This window comes from Macaca mulatta, chromosome 2 (assembly GCF_049350105.2).
Source record: "Macaca mulatta isolate MMU2019108-1 chromosome 2, T2T-MMU8v2.0, whole genome shotgun sequence".
NCBI lineage: Eukaryota > Metazoa > Chordata > Mammalia > Primates > Cercopithecidae > Macaca > Macaca mulatta.
In genome coordinates, this window is record NC_133407.1 from 159,576,533 (window position 1) to 159,596,304 (window position 19,772).

Here is a 19,772-nt window from a genome sequence, read left to right on the forward strand (position 1 = left end):
GTGAGACTCTGACCAGAGGAACAGAAGGAACAAACTCTGAAGCAACTACTGCTCACCAGAGTCAGCAACAGACAGACCTGCCAAGGAAGGCAGGTCCTCAGCCTTGGAGGATCATAGTGGATAGAATCCAGCACAGAAGCCCCACAATCACAACTTTAATTAGAGCTTTGAGAGAAAGACAAAGGCGGCAGGGAAGAGAGGAAGCCCAAGGTGGTCCCTTCTCTAACTAGGAAGGGACAGAAATTCTAGCAGCCTAGAATAAACAGGGGGCCCAAGAACAAGCTTTGACCCGAAACTTCAGACAAGTTTTGGTAGCTTGTTGCATTTGCTGGAGGTCAGGTGCAGGTGCTCACACCTGTAATCCCAGCAATTTGGGAAGCTGAGGCAGGCAGGTGGTTTGTGCTCAGGAGTTCGAGACCAGCCTGGCCAACATGGCGAAACCCTGTCTCTAGTAAAAATACAAAAATTAGCCAGGTGCGGTGGCATGAACCTGTAGTCCCAGCTACTCGGGAGGCTGAAGTAGGAGAATCCCCAAGCCCAGGAAGTGGAGGCTTCAGTGAGCCAAGATCACACTATTGAACTCCAGCTTGGGCAACAGGAGTGAAACCCTGTCCCCAAAACAAAACAAAACAAAACAAACAAAAAAAACCCTCCCTAAATGGGGAAATGAAGATGGTTGCTAGCTATACTCAAGTGGCTCCTGCTGTTCATCATTTAAATGCATTCATACAGATCCACCCTTCAAAATCCCTGCTTTCAGGCTCATGCCCACCTATCTGCCCATGTCTCACACATACAAATTACTACATACAAATTACTATTTGTTCATTTTTTTCATTCAACAACCATTTATTGGGTGCCCAGTATGCCCAGTATGTGCCAGATGATAAGAATACAAAATTTGGCTGGAAAAATACATAGTTCCAGCCTTCAAGGTATCTCTGGTCTATTGGGGTAAATGAATAAAAGAACTGGAATATAAACACAAGTGCTACAATTTAGATCTACATGATATAATTATAGAAGTGAGGGTAGGAGGGTCATGAAAGGCTTCAAAGGGGAGTTGAAAATTGACCTGTGTCTTCAGGAATGTGCAGGTTTATTTCAGCAGTGGGGAGAGAATATGATAGGAGAGGATGTAGACATTGCTGTCCTGCGGGGCTAGAACACAGGGGAAGAGGCTGGGGATCAAGGTAGGGCTATGCTAATGAGTTGGGAATTTATTCCACAGACTTACTACACAAGCACTGAGAAGCTTAACCCAAAGGAATGACATAAGATTTGCATTTTAGAATTATAATACCTAATGCTTATGTAATACTTACATTCTTCTAAGCTCTTCACCTATATTAATTCATACCATCCTTACAACAACTTTATGAGGAAGTATTACAATTAATCTCACTTTACAGATGAAGACATAAGGACACAGAGAGGTTACGTGACTTGCCCAAGGTCACAGAGCTACTAAGTGGTGGAGTCGGATTAAAATCCAGATCCATGTGACTCTAGAGCCAAAGTGCTCACACTATGCTCTTTCCAGCCTCCATGCCTCTGTTCAGTTTGTCTAGACTGGAATAAACTTCCTCCGTTTCTGAGAACTCCACCTCATTTTTAAGCCACAGCTCGTCTGTCACTTCCATAATTTCTTCAACATATAATTGTCCCTTCTTCTGTTCCCACAGCACATATGTATGGTGATTATGGCATTCATTACTACATTCTGATCTGTTTGCATCTCTCTTGACCTATAGGATTCTGAAGGAACAGGTCCATCTTTTAAGTCCTCAGTCCTTTCCCAACACATTCCCTGGAACAAAGACATTTATTAAATGTATACAAGATTAATGAACACTTTAAAACAAAAATGCCCTGAGTACTAGTTTGCTAGGACTGCCATAACAAAATATCACAGACTGGGTGGCTTAAACCATAGCAATTTATTTTGTTGCTCTGGAGGCTGGAAGTCCAAGATCAAGGTCAAACAGGGTTGGCTTCCTCTGAGGCTCCTCCCTTTGGCCTGCAGATACAGATGGTTGCCTTCTTGTTGTCTCCTCACACAGTCGTCCTTCTGCGTCCCATGGTGTCTGATATAGTTTGGATATTTGTCCCCACCCAAATCTTATGTTGAAATGTAATCCCCAGTGTTGGAGACAGGGCCTGGTGGGAAGTTTTTGGGTCACAGGGGAGGATCCTTCATGGCTTGATGTTGACCTTACAATAGTTAGTTCTCATGATATCTGGTTACTATAAAGTATAACACCTCCCCTGGCCTCTTGCTCCCACTCTCACCATGAGAGATGCCTGTTCCCTCTTCACCTTCCACCATGATTGGAAGCTTCCTGAGGCCTCACCAGAAGCAGATGCTAGCATTGTGCTTCCTATACAGCCTGCAGAACCATGAGCCAATTAAACCTCCTTTCTTATAAATTAGCCAGCAATTATAAAATTGCCCAGTAATTAATTAATTTATAGCAATGCAAGAACAGCCTAACGCAGTCTCTCTCCATATGCCCTAATCAATCTTCTCTTCTTATAAGGCCATCAGTCAGATTGGGTTAGGGCCCACCCTAATGGCATCATTTTAACTTAATCACCTCTTGAAAGCCTTCTCTCTAACTACAGTCACATTCTGAGGGACTGGGATTTAGGACCGCAACATATGAATTTGGGGAGGGCACAATTCAGCTCATAACACCCTGTATATATAATATACAAATACTCAATATTTTGAACTTTTCAGCTCCTCTTCCCCAACACTTTATTTTTCTTTTTATGTGTTTTCGGTATGAAAATCCTTAATGAGGAAGAACAGCTGTGAAGACACGGTTTTGGTCAGCATAGATGAGGAGCACTTGGAACCCAGACATAAAGCACATCTTTCGGGACTGGAGGCTGATAGTGAGATGGTTAAAGAGGCACTAGATGAAGCCAGATGGGTCTGGGCCACCAGATCCCTCAATCTCCCAAGTCTTTTTCTTGGTTAATACTCCCGCCTGTGGCAAGGAGACTCTGGGAGGACACCCAATGATCCTCTCTCCTTGAGCATATACTGGCTTTGTAGCTTGCTTCTTAACCAGTATAATATGGCACAGGTGATGGGAGATCACTTCTGTGACTAGGCTATGTATGACTGTGGCTTCCATCTTGCCACAGGATTCTTTCTTGCTGGCTTTGATGAAATGAGCTACCATGTTGGAGAGGCCCACATAACAAAGACCAGAGATCAGGCTCTGCAGCAAGAAACTGAGACCCTCAGCCCCAAAACCCTTGAGGAACTGCCAACAACCATGTAAGTCAGCATTTTCCACTAGGTCTTCACATAAGACTCCAACCCTGGACGATATCTTGATTGCAGCCTCCTAAGAGACCATGAAGCAGGGGACCCAGAAAGCTGTGTCTAAATTCCTGAACCACAGAAATTGTCAGGCAATAAATGTGTTATTTCAAGCCATTAAATTTTGGAGCAATGTGTTACACAGCAATAAATAACTAATACACTTCCCAAAAAGCCCTCTCTCTAACCTCCAAATATTTGCTGCCCTATTGTTTTAATTTCTGACCAGCTAATATCTTCCAGCATCCACATTTGTATTTAATTCCCTTTGGATAATTTTATCTTGGATATAATTTTCATCAGCTTGATTTTGTCTACTGCAAAAGAATAGAGTCACTATAAAGGCACTCCAGGGACACTAACATGGAAATATCCAAACTTAGGTTGGTAACAAGATGCTCATCCCTGATCTGCTACAAGATCACTGTACCCTGTACCTAAAATACGTGAGAATACTCACTCTACCACTGGACTTGGCTTCTCTTTTCTATTTCCTCCTTCCCCATCAGAGATGTTGTGTTCCTGTCCCTCCTAGGAACCACTTTCCACTACAAACAGTGTTGCACAGCACATTCATATCTATCCTAGGCCTTTCTGTCTCCCTTCTTTCCTCCCAATTCCTTCCAAACGACTGCAGCAAAAGATTCCTCCCCCTCCCCTCCACGTTCTCCTCCCTGCTTTGTTCTGTTTTAGAGCCAAAAATAATCCTAATCATAGCAGATAAGTGCAAGACTGGTGCCAGGGATTTACACCTGCATCGGGAAAAAGGGAGAGCCATGCATTTTGTAGTAAACTAGAGCTAACGATGAACCAAAGCCTGCAACTTTTAAAGCCTTTAAAAGCACACCAAAACCTCACCTCCTCATCCTCTAATTTAATTTAACCTGCTTCTGATCATGAGCAGCTTTCCAGAAAAAATGTAATAGGACTCTTGCTTGCTGTGGTTTTTGCTATGATTATTAAAACAATGTTGCTCTCTCCTTTATGTTTTTTTCATTGTAACTTATGAGGTGAGTTATTTTGGGTCTAGCCTGGGAATGTTAACCATCATGCATAAATGTGGATTTTTAGAAAAGCACAAGTGTAGTCTCCATTGCCCAGGCTGGAGTGCAGTGGTGAGATCTCGGCACACTGCAACCTCTGTCTCCCAGGTTCAAGTGATTCTTATATAACTCAGCCTCCCGAGTAGCTGGGATTACAGGTGCACGCCATCACGCCTAATTTTTTTTTTTTTTTTTTTTTTTTTTGTATTTTTAGTAGAGATGGGATTTCACCATGTTGGCCAGGCTGGTCTCAAGCTCCTGAGCTCAAGTGATGCGCTGACCTCAGCCTCCCAAAGGGCTAGGAGTACAGGTGTAAGCCACCCCTAGAAAAGCACAAGAGTAGTTCTGACACCTGACTTATTAATGGATTTTTAGATATAACCCACTTGTAAGTTGAGGTCAGATACATACAGAGTGAGGACAGTGTTGTTCATTACAGGAAGTGGGGTGAGAGACAGAGATGAATAAACGTGGGCAACGGGCCATGCAGAACTGGGAGGAAGGAGAGCAGAGACAGAAGTGGGCTGTATTGGAAAAGAGAGCCAGGGCAGGGGCATGGGAGGGCAACCTTTACTGAGTAGCTAATATGTGAGGGACACTGAGCTACAGATTTCTCATGTTATTGTAGTGAATCCTCATGAGTCCAACGAGGGAGGTCCTCTTCTGCCATTTAAAAGAGATGGCTGCTTCTTAGAGAGTGTATATGACCTGCTGAAGGTCACACAGTTGATAAGTGGTGACCAAGATTCCAACTTGGGTCTCTCTGAAGATCTGGCAAGGGCCTTCTTGCGCACCTTCTTTTCTTTTCCCTTCTTTTTCTAGGTTAGGGAAGAGGGAGAGGGGTAGCTTATTCTACCTTTCTTGATGAAAGCTGGGGGAAGGCAACACTAAAGCACAAGAGTAAACTGGCAGAGGAACTCTGGGGAACCAGAAAGTTTTCATTTCCCAATGGAAAGCTCTGTAGCCTTCAAGGTAGGAGCTGGAGGATGGACACAACAGGTCTAGAACTGCTCAGGAGCACTAGAAAGAGAAAACCAGGCACTCCTGCCGAAAGCTGCTACAGCCTCCTTCGGCAGCTGAGAAACAGAATAGCCCCAGTGGGGAAGGGCAAAGGCAAGGTCAGCAGCTGAGAAGAGCCACAGCGACGAAACCAAGAAAGGCTGAACATACCCTACCACACACGCAGTTACCCCAGGCTCAAGCTCAGCATTGTTCTGATCAAAGTTTGTGCGATGATTATGGTTGGGGGACAACTGATGAAAAGGAAGCTATACAACTGTGTATCTTGGGTGTTCATTTCTTTAAAATATTTGCTCAGGAATAATTATAGTAGTCCCCCCTTATCCACGGTTTCACTTTCTGCGATTTCAGTTACTGGCAGTCAACCTCAGTCTGAAACTAGGTGAGTACAGTACAATAAAATACTATTACAGTAAGAGAGACCACATTTGCATAACTTTTATTGCAGAATAGCCATGTACCGCATAACAACGTTTTGGTAAATGACAGACCACATATATGATGGTGGTCCCATAAGATTATGATGGAGCTGAAGAATTCCTACCACCTAGTGACATCATAACTGCTATAACATTGTAGCACAACACACACATTACTCACATGTTTGTGGTGATGCTGGTATAAACAAACCTACCGCACTCACAGTTGTCTAAAAGTGTAACACATACAATTACGTACAATGCATAATATTTGATAATGATAATGGCAATGTTTCTTGTTTATATGTTTGCTAAAAAAACTGGTTTATATATTTGTTTAAAAAGTTTACTGTAAAACAGTCGAAGCAGGTCTTTCTGGAAGTATTCTAGATGGAAGCATTGTTACCATAGGAGACAACAGCTCCATGTGTGTTACTGCCCCTGAAGACCTTCCAGTGGGACAAGATGTGGAGGTAGAAGACAGTGATATTGATGATCCTGACCCTGTGTAGGCCGAGGCTAATGTGTGTGTTTGTGTATTTATTTGTTTAAAAAAAAAAAGTTCTAGAAGTTTTAAAACATTTTTTAAAGAAAAAAGCTTATAGAATAAGAATATAAAAATATTTTTGTACAGCCATACACCTATTTGTGTTTTGCGTTATTACAAAAGAATCTATAAAGTAAAAAATTTACAGTAACATAAGGTTAAACAAAAAATTTATTAATTTTTTTTTTTGTTTTTAGAGACAGGGTCTTGCTCTGTCACCCAGGCTGGAATGCCATAGTGTGATCATAGCTCACTGTAGCCTTGAACTTCTGGGCTCAAGCAATCCTCCCACCTCAGCCTCTTAAGTAGCTGGGGCTACAGGTGTACGCCCGCATACCCAGCTAATTTTTTAAATTTTTTATTGAGACAGGGTGGCTATGTTGCCCAGGCTGGTCTCAAACTCTTGGCCTGAAGTGATCCTCCCCTCTAAGCCTCCAAAGCTCTAGGACTATAGACGTGAGCCACTGCACCTAGCTAATAAAAATATTTAAATAAATTTAATGCAGCTTAAGTGTACAGTGTTCATAAAGTCTATGGTAGTGTACAGTAATGTGGTAGGCCTTCACATTCACTCACCACTGACTCACCCAAAGTAATTTCCAGTCCTGCAAGTTGCATTTATGGCAAGTGTACTATACAGGTGTACTATTTTTAATCTTATACCATATTTTTACTGTACCTTTTCTATGTCTAGATATGTTTAGATACATGAATACTTATTGTGTTACAGTTGCCTATAGTATCTGGTAGAGTAACATGCTACACAGGTCTGTAGCCAAGGAACGATAGGCTATACCATACAGCCTAAGTGTGTAGTAGTCTGTACCATCTAGATTTGTGTAAGTACATTCTATGAGGTTTGTACAACAATGAAATTGCCTTATGACACATTTCTTAGAATGTAATCCTGTTCACTAAGTGACACATGACTATATTTGTTATCATTGTTCTATTTTTTAATTAGTTATTATTAATCTCTTATGGTGACTAATTTATAAATTAAACTTTATCATAAGTACGCATGTATAGGATAAAACAGTGTATGTAGGATTTGGTACTATCCATGGTTTCAGGTATCCACTGAAGTTCTTGGAACGTATCACCCACAAAAAAGGGGGACTACTATATTTTCCTTTTAGCACTTGCCTAGTGTTCCTTAAACATGACCCTTTTAGTAAAGAGGTATGTTGTAGATATGACAAGAGGGCTATGAAACATGTGCTTATATTTTATCTCAGGTAGGCATGTGGATGCCACTGCTTGGACCTATAAATCCAGGTAGATCCCGGGTTTCTGCCCTTTGAAAGAGCAGCCCAGGTGGTGCTGATGCAAGTTGTCCAGATCACACTTTCTAAAACACTCGCATGGACCAAGTAGCTACGGTAAAGTCCATCTGTTACCTAGAGATCCACGGATTAGATTGGGGCTGATTTCCAAGAGATGGGGCTTAGGAAACTGGGAAAACCGCAGAGGATAAAAAGAAACTTCTGGGCTACTGGCCACTAAAATACAGCTATCTTTAGCATACTAGGAACCATCCCTCCCCAGCACATTACAACCATCTTATCAATGACTCCTTATGACCCCTACCCAAGCTTCTGACTCATTTGGGACCCCCAACTCCCTAATATTCCTCCCAACTAGCTGCCATTTCTGATGCTTTTACTAGACTGCGGGTATGATCAAGGTTACCCAGGATATTTATTGCATTTAAAATGCGACATGCGGCTTTGCCTAAGTCCACACTTGCCAAGCAATAGTCTTGCCCCAAGTGTTCAGGAAGTAGCAGGCCTGTTCCTAGAGACAACACACTCAGAGTTCTCCGTCCTGAACAGAGCAGAGTCCTCTGACTCCCAGGCCCTGTGAAAAGGAAGAGAGAAAGAACAAAGAAAGCCCATTACCATACTTGCCCCAGGCAGTGGTGCCCACCAGGCATCCTGTCCACCTCTAAGAAGAGACTGCCCTCTCTCTCTTAGTCTTCTTAGTGTGCCTCTTCTCAGGAAAGGTCAGGTGATCCTTGCTAAGTGCTTTGAGCCCTTGGGACCCAATGGGTCTCTCTGCCCCGGGAGTCTGACAGGAAATCAATCTGCTGTCTCCTTTGCATTATGAATAGTGTGGATGCCCATCAGATAAGAGGTAATCTCCAAGTTTCCTCCCATCACCAACAGTCTGTAACTCCTTTTAGCCAAGACCTAAGAATGCCTATTTAACATGAAGCAAGGAGAGAACTAATCTACGGTTAGAAAATACATCTCCCAAATTTCCTTGAAAACAGGAGATAGCAGTGGTATGAACAAACCAGACAAGCAGAGCACCTAATTGAACCTTGCTTTGCATCAAAAGAAACTGAGGTCAGACTGGAAAAGTGACTGAAATACAAGGTGATACAATTGATGGTTGAGCTTGAGTTGGAGCCAGGACTCCTAGCTTCTCCTGCTTGTCTCCCTCCACAGTTTGTGTCAGCCACCTTCAGCTTGACAGTGCATGCCCTGACTGTTGGCACCAGCAGCTGCTTTATCCTCTTCAGGGTATTTGGTTCCAATTGATGTCAATGGTGAGGACTGAGACCATGGCCACAGTTGGGTGGCCGGGAGACACCAGTCCAGGATTTTACAAGACACCAAGAATGTATCACCATGTGGGTAATGTGCGTGGACATTACTGAGCCTGAAAACGATCACTTCACCAAATATTACTGCGGGGCTTCCTCAGGGTGGGTTCCCTGGGAACTCCAGTCATCCCGTTCCATCTTCTCCAGGCAATCCTAATATAATCCAGGCTAAGTCACTGTTCTAGAAGGTAAAAAGCAATGAAAAGACTTGCTGTTTTAGGAAGATTGATCTGGGGGAGCTAAAAAGGAGTAATGCCACACCAGAGAGGCTGGTCAGGGGGCTCTGACAAGGTAAAAAGGCAGGGATGGGTGGAAAGGAAGAGATGCAGACAAGAGGTTGTAAAGGGTTACTGGGTCTAAAACCTAAGATTGAAAGAGCCCCAGAAGAGAGAAAATCATGAAAAAATTCAAGATTTTAGGTCTTGAGAAAGAGGGGCAATGCATCTTGAAGGAGAGGCTGAGTTTAATTTTAGACATGTTAAAGAAGATATCCACATAGGGTCTCAGAGAGGACAGCTAGAGAATAGAGGCTGAAATCTAAAAGATGTGAGCAAGGCAGCCATATCTGTGCTGGGCCTGGAGAACAGGCCTGGACACTTAGCTGTACACATTTCCACATCCTGGAGAGCAGGCCTGGACCCTTGGCAGTGCACACAGCACTAGGTGCTTGGGGCCTCCAGGCCTGCGTCTCCCATTCCTAATATTTCTTCAGCATCTTGAGTGCAGAACACTTGGTCTGTTGATATTCCATGTGCCTCAACATACATAACACAGGGCACATGGGAATGTAGAACCAAAGCCTCTCCTGGATGCACACGTGGGCTGGGCTGTGCCTGCCAGCTGCAGGGCCCTACAAATCACCTCATCCTCCACATTAATTTTTTATGACAATAGAAGTCAAGCTGGCCCAGGGATATGGGACACTGGTCCTGCCAGCTGCCCCTTTGGAAGGACAACACAAAGGCCTCACATGGACTGACCAGGCATTAAAGAAAGCCCCACTATGACTTAAATTCTGCTACTGTTTTCTCAATTCTGAAGATGGTGACAAGCTTACAGAACCCGAGCTATCCTCAAACATTTTCTCCTGCCAAGGATTATAAGAGTTGAAATCAAGAAAGGAAGAGCTCTGACAGACACAGCCTTCCCTCCTGTGGGAAAGCTCTCCTCTGGATATGCTCCATTGACAAGGGGCCTGGACAAGTCAGTCCTGCTCTGTAAGGGGAGAGGAGTTAGCAGAGGCTCAGCTCCAGGCCACATGCATAGGCGCCTGCAGGGAATCCTGTACTTATGCCCTCCTCCTGGGAGACAGATGCGATTAAGGACTTCTGGGCACTTTGCCAAATGGCCTGACATCCTGGGGATGGAGGAATGGCCCAGGTGGCTCGAAGAAGGGAGCTTGGCTTGGGAGTTTCTAGTAGAAAGGCCCAAACCTGAGGGCAGATTGGCAGCAATGGACAAGCTAGTGAGCCTTGTGCACAAAATGGACAAATGCTATACATTTTTTTTTTCTTTTTTTAAGACAGAATCTTGCTCTGTCACCCAGGCTGGAGTGCAGTGGCATGATCTTCGCTCACCGCAACCTCTGCCTCCCAGGTTCAAGTGATTCTCCCGCCTCAGCCTCCCAAAGTGCTGCAATTAGAGGCGTGAGCCACCGTACCTGGCCCAAATGCTATACTTTTAAAAGTACCCACCTCCCTGCTGCAGAAAGCCCATGGAAGTACCAGGAATTTTTTGGTAATGATAAATGGTGGGGCATTTTGTATCTCATGGTAACAATGACAGGTTTTATATATTTTCTTCCATAGCTCCTAGAGTGAACCTCATCCCAGTCTATCCTGATGGGGATTTCTGAGGCCTTGTCCTGATCTTTCTAGGTAGCCCTGACACATGGCCATTCAAAAGCACAGGAGCGGTGGCTCACACCTGTAATCCCAGCACTTAGGGAGGCTGAGGTGGGCAGATCACAAGGTCAGGAGCTCGAGACCATCCTGGCCAACATGGTGAAACCCCGTCTCTACTAAAAATACAAAAATAAGCTGGGTGTGGCGGCATGAGCCTATCATCCCAGCTACTTGGGAGGCTGAGGCAGAAGAATCACTTGAACCAGGGAGTCAGAGGTTGCAGTGAGCCAAGATCACGCCACTGCACTCCAGCCTGGTGACAGAGCGAGACTCGGTCTCAATAATAATAATAATTTTAAAAAGCACAGGAAACCTTGGTCCCTTTCCTCGCACTCCCCCTTCTCCCAGTTATCACTATAGGCCAGGAGGCCAAGGCAAAAGACAAACAAAGTAGAGGAAACTTCAATACAATGATTTGTTGACTCTCTACATTCCCCTCTCCCCTATCTCCCAAGTAACTTCAGATTAACCTCAGCATCATTTCTGCAAGGCCTAAGAAAGAGTCTAAGAAAGAGTCAGTGTTTACTCCCAATTCTGTCTGTCCTTTGTTCACTACATCCAATCTGGAACACCCAGGTCCATAATCTAGCCATAGGCCACTATATAGGCTCTGTTCTCCCAAGCTTTCTCTTTTTAAATTTACTTTTCCTTTATCGAACTTAGTTTAGCCATTATAAAAGCAATACATGTTCATCATAGAAATTCTGAAAAAACAACAAAGGAAAGAAAATGACCTAATGTCTCAATTCCACCTCATTCTCCATATATTAACCACAATGTTTTTAATGTACTTCCTTCTAGTCTACTTGCTGTAAATTTTTCTTTCCACCATCCCCTCCCCGCAATCACCAATCTGGACCAGACATTCTGGTTCCTCAGCTCTTTCACCAACTAGTTGTGTGACCTTAAGCCAGTTATTATTTAATCTCCTGAAGCCTAATTTCCTGACTAGGATGATGATGCAGGCTGATTGCTGCAGCTCTGTTCATTCCTATTATATCTGTTTTCCAATGAACTCTTTCACTGAGATTAATAATCAGATTGGTCAATGAGGAAATAGGACTCAATTTATAAAAATCTACATAAAGCACAACTTTAAAAAAATACAGCCATTGAGTCCCAGGAGATGGGTCATTAAAAGCCTGGAATGGTCTTACCCCATTACTTCCTGTGGACAGCAGAGCCACAACATGCAGAGAGCACAGCATTGAGAGGGTTGAGAATAACCACAAAGCCACCCTTTACTGTGCACTACACAGGCCCAGGAACTCTCTATGTTCCAGGGATGCCCCTGGCAAATTTTATTCTCCTATTCTCAACAAACTTGCAATACAAAATTCTGATTCCTAGGGTACAGATACGAAAAGCTAGGCTCAATAGGTTCAAAGCCTTGCCCAAGACCTCAGAGCTAGAAGGCGCAGGGCCTGGCCTTGTGCATCCAAATCTTACACCCTTGTCCTCAGCAGTGACTGGATTCTCTGTGCATCATTTCTGGCTATTCCATCCAGCACTCTGGCAGAATTTCTTGTTATCTGGAGCAGACTTTCTGGCTGGTTTTCTTAAACTCCCTCCCTCTTCCTCCTTGTACATTTATCCGACTGGGATAAGCCCTGCTCACAGCGATCATGACAGAGTAAGACAGGAAGACCTTAGGAAACTCACAGCCTATTTGGCCAGCAAGCCAAGGTAAGGTGAAGGAGAATAGGGTAAGGGTGGGACAGGCTGATTCAGGAGTCGAAATGAGAGGCCTTGAGCTCATGCTACCCTTGGAGTTGATTTTAACTATTATTACCTATTGTTGAATGAATGACTCCTCAAATCAATCATGCAAAATAAATATACTTATTTTATGGATAAGGAAAATAAGATTCAAAGAAGTCAAGTAACCTACCCAAAGCCACATAGCCAGTCAGAACTAAGACTGAACTGGCTGAATCCAGGTCTGTCCACCTCCCAAAATCCTGCATTTCCATTCCTCCAAGATGCCTTTCTCACCAAATATCCAAAAACCTATGGAGGTAGTACAAGATCTGCGGAGAGAGAGCTTAGGACACCCATCAAAGCCCTTCCCAGGACCCCCAGGAAGATGATTTTATTCAGGGACTCTGAAGGCAACTGCTTGTAGTTATTAAACCATCTGCTGAGAATCCAAATTCTAATTTGATCTCCACAGGCAGGAATTCCTCAGGGAACATGTAGTTCAAACTTAAGGGAGGATCAGAAAAACAGAAGTCCTTCTGTGGCAGGTTGTTTATAAAGATAGCCAAATCAAGTCCTTCTATCCTTATGTGCCCGCTCCTTTACAATGTGACTTTGCCTTTTTTCCCACCAAGAGGTAGGGTTTTGCTACCCCCTCAGTCTAAACTAGCCCATGACTTGCTTTGACCAATCCAATAGAGCAGAAGAGATGTCGTGTGACCTCTAGGCCTCGACTTCAAGAGGTGTTGCAGCTTCTGCTCTCGTCCTCTTTCAACACTTCTGCCATCATGTAAAGAAACTCAGTCTGGTCTTCTAGTGGATAAGATATCACAAAAAGATGAACAGAGAGAGTTATTCAGTTGATGACCAGCACCAATTCCCAGACTTGTCAGTAAAGCCATCTTAGACCATCCAGCCCCAGTCAAGCTGCCAAATGACTACAGCTAAATGAGTGACTCCAGGTAAGACCAGCAGAAAAACTGCCCAGCTGATGCCACCTCAAGTTGCTAATCCAGTAAGCAAATAGTTGTTTCAATCCACTAAATCTTGGAGCCTAATTTCCCAAATCATCTTACATAGCATTACCCCATCAATTCTGAGAACAGGGGTAGCATCAAGAAGGTAGAAATGGGCCAGGCGAGATTGCTCATGCCTGTAATCCCAACACTTTGGGAGGTCGAGGCAGGCAGATCACTTGAGGACAGGAGTTCAAGACCAGCCTGGCCAACATAGTGAAACCCTGTCTCTACTAAAAAATACAAGAAATTAGTTGGGCATGTTGGCACACACTTATAATCCCAGCTACTTGGGAGGCTGAGGCATGAGAATCACTTGAACTACACTCCAGCTCCAGTCTGGGCAACAAAGTGAGACCATGTCTCAAAAAAAAAAAAAAAAAAAAAAGAACGTGGAAGCGGAAGAAGATTATAAAGTATGTCTTAGCCAAGCAGCTGGTGTTGTTTGTGCCCTGAGACTCTGCAGGCTTCAAAAAAACCCCAAGACTGGAGCCAGACAGCATTAAGAAGTCTTGATTGCATAAAGAAGAATCAAGCCCAAGGGCCCATAAAAATGAGAGACATTTAGAGCTTGCTTTTATTGATCTACAACTTCTCTGTGTGTGCTCAAGAGGAAAATGTCTTCTCTCATATATCAACCTATTGGTCACAGCCAACAACTCCCTGTTGCCTTTTAGAAGAATTCCAAACTCCTTAACCTGACATTTAGTGGCTCTGAATGATCTAAATTTAGGTCTGGGGTTCTAATCCCAATACTGCCACTTACTCACCAGCCATGTGACCCTGGGTAAGACACTTCACATCTCTGAGTCTCAGTTTCTTAATAAGTAAAACTGGGATTTTGCATGCATAGATCATGCAGTTGTTATGAAAACTAAGATGACATAAAGTGCCCAGTACTATACCTGGCACACAGTGGATGTTGCAAAGCTCCTTTCTAATGGTTCAATACCCTTCATCACACTCAGAGAAGAGACATTCCTTCAGAGAAAAGTTTGCAAGATGCCAGGGAGGAGCTAAAGGTTCCTTGGGGTAAAGCCATATCTTAAAGCCTTGATGTGGTTGGTAAGGAATCAGAATGATGGACTGGGTCCCTGTGTTATTTGTTTTTGTTTTTTAACCACACATCCCAAGTACATCTATAGCTACCTAAAGCTTTGCCACGGTATTTTCTGAGGAAAGAACTCTGAAATGCTCTTGGTTGAGTTTCAACCAAGCCAGCCCTCCTCTCCACCTTAGATTCTCACATCCAACAATGGGCATCTGCCTCTTGTATTCAGAACATTGATCCTACATGTGAACTGATCTTACTTCCTTCTCTAGTTTCCTTAGTGGAAAAAACCCTGTTATCCTAATTTCCATAGTCCCACTCCAGCAAGTCACTACTCCCACGTTCAGGACAACTGACAGTCCCAGAGAGAACTGTCCTCTCTCTCTTCCCCTGACTATTCCCTTATTTTCCACTGTCGATAATGACTTCTTCCCTGTGTCTCTCTCACAAACACATACAGTCACATTCTATAGTGAAACAGGAAATTGAACTGATAGAACTACATCTCCATCAGAGACCAATCAATGCCATTGATTGGAACAACATTTCACTAGACATGAGGCACCAGGGAGACGGGATCCTCCTTCCCTCCCCCTAAAGTACACACACTGCCCCTCTGTCAATCCCTGGGATTCCACTGCACCAGTAGTTGCAAATTACCTGCAAGTATCAACCCCTATACAGCTAGAGCCCACAGGTGAAGAGAAGTTAAAGCTACCAAAACATCAACCACTGGCTCAGGATTAAAGAGAGATGGGCAGTTCCATTCCTGTGAGCCCTTACCCTGTAGGGAGATCCTTCCTGATCCAGTTAGCCAAATCCACCCCATCCCCACCCTATTTTCCAAACCACCAGACAGCCAACAATCTTAGTAAAATGCAGTGGTTTCCATGCTCTAAGCATGGACTTTCCATAGTCACTCCACCACTCCCCTCCAAATCACAGCACTGACCCCTCAGAAAGGGAAAGGAAATAATTTATGTGCCTCAATGTGCAAAGCCTTCCACCACTATGTGTTCATCACTCATTCCTAGAACATCCTTGAAGGTAAGGCATTATTTCCAGTTCACATGAGTAAACAGAGGCTCATAGAGTCCAAGATAACACAGTCAATAAACAGGATTGAGATCAAGGTCCATGTGACTCAAATCCCATGTCTTTCCACTCAAGAGTCAACATTTAGAGTTATGATCTCTTAGTATATACTCTAAATATACTTGTCTGTGTTTGGGTGTTTGTCCACTCATGTGCCTTTGTCACTGGTTCCTATAGCTCCCAGAACAGTGCCATGTGCTTGGAGGCAGTGTTGACAATGAAGACACATGGAGATGCCTTCCAAATCACTCCCAGTGTCCTCTTCCATGAGAGGCCCATTGAGATCTAATCCAAACCTGAGGCATGTGGCTGTAGTCACCACATTTGGTGCCTTTTCTACAATATTTAACATAACATATTGTCACAACAGGAGTTAAAACTATGATGCAAAGACATGAGAGGAAACACAGGGAAAGCTGATCAAGAGATATGCAGAGAGGGTAGAGTCACCTCTTCTATGAGCCTCATCTGGGAAAGTGGTACCACTGAGCCTCTCCCCAGGGAGATTCCCTTAGTTTTTGAACTTGGCTGAGCCACTGATCCAGGCCCTCCCAGTGACTCTCACCAGCATTCTAGGGACTCCCTTCAAGCCAAGGTAAACATGACTCAAACCAGCAGAAGCCAATATTGCTTGCTCTGCCCTGAACTTTCTCATAGTGTCTCTAACTCAGGTTGCCAGAGCTTGGACAAAATAGAGAATCAGTTGCCAATGGCAACCAACTTCATTTTGATTGGCTTAGAGGGATGGAAGTCAAGGAGGGTCCAGGAGCAAGTGGCCTTTCTATCTAATGCATTCACTTAACAATCATCTTGCCTTATACTCATGTAACTCTTCAACTTGTTAAAGGGCTTTTCAGTATCATTTCATCGTCTCTTTCTCTCACTGCAATTCTTGAGGTGAATGATGATCTCCTCAGGCAGACAGGAACTCCCTGCAGTTGTTTTGTACTTCTCCACCAACCTCAGTACTTTTGGAAACCAAAAACCTTTTCAGCAAAGGAAGAGCAGGAATATGATCTTCCCAACACAAAGTCACAGAACCCCTCAGCCTTAGAGATGGGTGGGTCCTTAGCAGCTCTGTAACTATACAACTCTCACCTGAGGGCAGGGGTGCACTCCAAACCGGTACTGTGCAATAGAACTTCCTGGGATGATGGAAATGCACATATCTGCTCTGTCCAATTGAGAACTGTACTGGAAAGAGAAGATGTGTGCATTTTGATCACCTGAAAGGTAGCTAATGTGAGTGATAAATTGAGTTTTTAATTTTATTTTAACTAATTTTAATGTTAATAGCTACATGTGACTATTGGCCACTCTATGGGAGAATACACTCTATGGCATCCCAACCAGACTTTGCTGCAACAGTAATTTACTACCTCAATTTGATACACAGTGTCCACAAAGAGTGTCATGCAATTTTACACAGAGAATACCTGTTATCTGTGCTGAAAGAATTACATGATGAAAACACCTTTTGCCTAGAGTTTGAATGTTGATCACTTCAATAACAAAATGCTTACGAACTCTTACAGACTGAGCAGGTTAGAAACAGAGAAGCCACTAAAGACCATCTAGCTCAACCCCTCTATTTCACAGATGGGAAAACAGGCTTGCTATATCTTTCTCCTTACAGATGCTGTGTTCTCTGGAGAGTCCAGTGCTCTTCCATACTTGTTCCCAATGCTCCCAATGTTTCTGACAACTTTCCAAATTATTCTCTACCTCTAGGTATCCCAGGGCAAGAGCCAAGCTAGGGAGAAGGAATTAGAACTGCCACCACCATGACTAGCAACCAGTCTCCTGCTTAACAATTTCACGGGAGCCACAGGTCAGCAGTAAAGTGCAGGGATCTAAGGGAGCCCTGGGCCCAGTCGCTCAGGCAGAGCCCTGCAAGGACACAGGGTTCACTCTTGGACCACCCCCTCCCTCCTCTTTACCTGTCCAGTCACCTATTTGGAAAGTCCCCAAATTTATTATTATTATTTTGTTGTTATTATTATTATTATTATTATTTTGAGATGGAGTCTTGCTCTGTTGCCCAGGCTGGAGTGCAGTGGTGTGATCTTGGCTCACTGCAAACTCTGTCTCCCAGATTCAAGCGATTCTCCTGTCTCAGCCTCACAAGTAGCTGGGATTACAGGCACACACCACCACGACTGGCTAATTTTGTATTTTTTATTTTAAGTAGAGACAGGGTTTCACCATGTTGGCTAGGCTGGTCTCAAACTCCCAGCCCCCAGTGATCTGCCTGCCTCAACCTCCCCAAGTGCTGGGATTACAGGTGTTAGCCACCACGCTGGGCCCTCCAAATTTAGATGTTCAAAAAAACATCTGTTTCCTCTCACATTGGCTTAGAGCAGTGATGTCAGTTTAAATTTGGGGCTTCTAGGCAAAACTGATTTCCAGAGGAATCCCTTTCCCTTTGGTATCTGCTGAACGGGACTCCTGGAGAGAGGGCGTCTCTATATAGGTGTGGGTCCTGGAAATAAAGATTTTTAAATTAGGGAGAGACATAATTTTCTTACAAAAAGAAAAAACATATTTTTTTCTCTGCTTTTTAAAACTGGAAATTAAGAAAATGTAAACGTAAATCAGCCTAATTTTTATGAGTATTATTTGAGCTCTTTGGTGGTTCTGCTTCTGAAGGAGAAACATCTAGGAAACATCACTCATGAAGTACTTAATGAACACCATCTTTCCAGTCACTACACTAAGCATTGCACTATCTCACAGGGGAGACAATCTTCATGTGTTCAATATTTGTTAAGCCCCCACAAGACAAAGTTGCTATCTTCATAAAACGTACATTCCAGTTATGGAAGGCTTACAAAAATCATGTGTACAAAACAACAATATTACTTGAGATACTACAAGTCCCACAAAGAACACAGAAGCAGTGGGGTGGGGTGTGATGCTGGGATGGTAGAGTGGGGGACAGGCTACTCTAGCTAAGATGGTTAAGAAAGGCCACTTTGAGGAGATGGCATTTGAGTGAGGGCCTGAATGCTGGGGAGGAGGCAGATGGGAGGATGAGCGGGGGAAGACACCCCAGGCAGAGGAACCACATGTGCAAAGGCCCTGAGATGAGGACAAGCATGGTATGTTTGAGGGTCAGGAGGCTTGTAAGGCTGAAATGAACAAGCAGGAAGTGGTAGGAAGAGAGGTTTGAGAAAGAGGTCATGGTTCAGGGAGAGGACATGAGAAAGAGATCATGTGAGGCCTTACAGGCCAAGGTAGGTACAATGCGAAAGCACTTGGGCAGGGGTGGGCATTAAGCCCAAGAGACATGAGCGAATGTAGGAATATAAATATGTACAATGGTGGATAAAATATTTACAATACAGGAAGAATGAGTGCAAGGCAGGCCATTACAAAGTACAGGAGCTATGCTAATAAAGAAATCTATACTGTAGGGAGGGGTTCAAGAAAGTCTAAGCCTCTTGGGGCATGGCATTCCAGGCTACAACAGAAGACGCAAAGATGGAGCAGTGTGAAATGACATGTGTGAAACATGACAGCACGTTGGAGGGGACCACATGTGGTTGCTATGGAGGGTGGATAGGTACGAGCCATTCATGGGAACCATGCATACATCAGTCTTGGGAATTGAATGTATTTTGTTTTCAATCTTGTCTCTTTAAAATACTGGTACCCAGGCCCCACAACAGACAAATTAGATAAAAACTTCTGAGGGTGGGAGGGCAGACACTGGCATATTGAAAAGCTTTCTAAGAGACGCTAATGCGCAGCCAGGGCTGATAACTGCTGCTACAAGCATTAATTTGAAGGACCCCAAAAAATTTTAGATAAGCAGCAACATTTATTTCTCATAACAAATTTTTCTAAAGATTGTATTTTATCATTCAGTGAAGTATAATATGTTCAAGCAACGATGACAGATTAATTACTTGTGTTTGTATTTAAAACTTTGAACAATGTTACAAATGGAATAACAAGTTTCCATTCCTCCTGACCTCTGGCTCCTCAGTTTATAAGAAACCTAGAAACTCTGAACAGAAGCAACCTTC

At 43.6% G+C, this 19,772-nt stretch overlaps 1 protein-coding gene across 16 annotated transcripts in view; it reads right to left on the reverse strand.

Moving 5' to 3' along the window:
- Positions 1 to 19,772, reverse strand: part of KALRN (kalirin RhoGEF kinase) — a 693,044-nt gene that overhangs the window by 544,575 nt on the left and 128,697 nt on the right. The gene's annotated exons all lie outside the window — the stretch shown is intronic.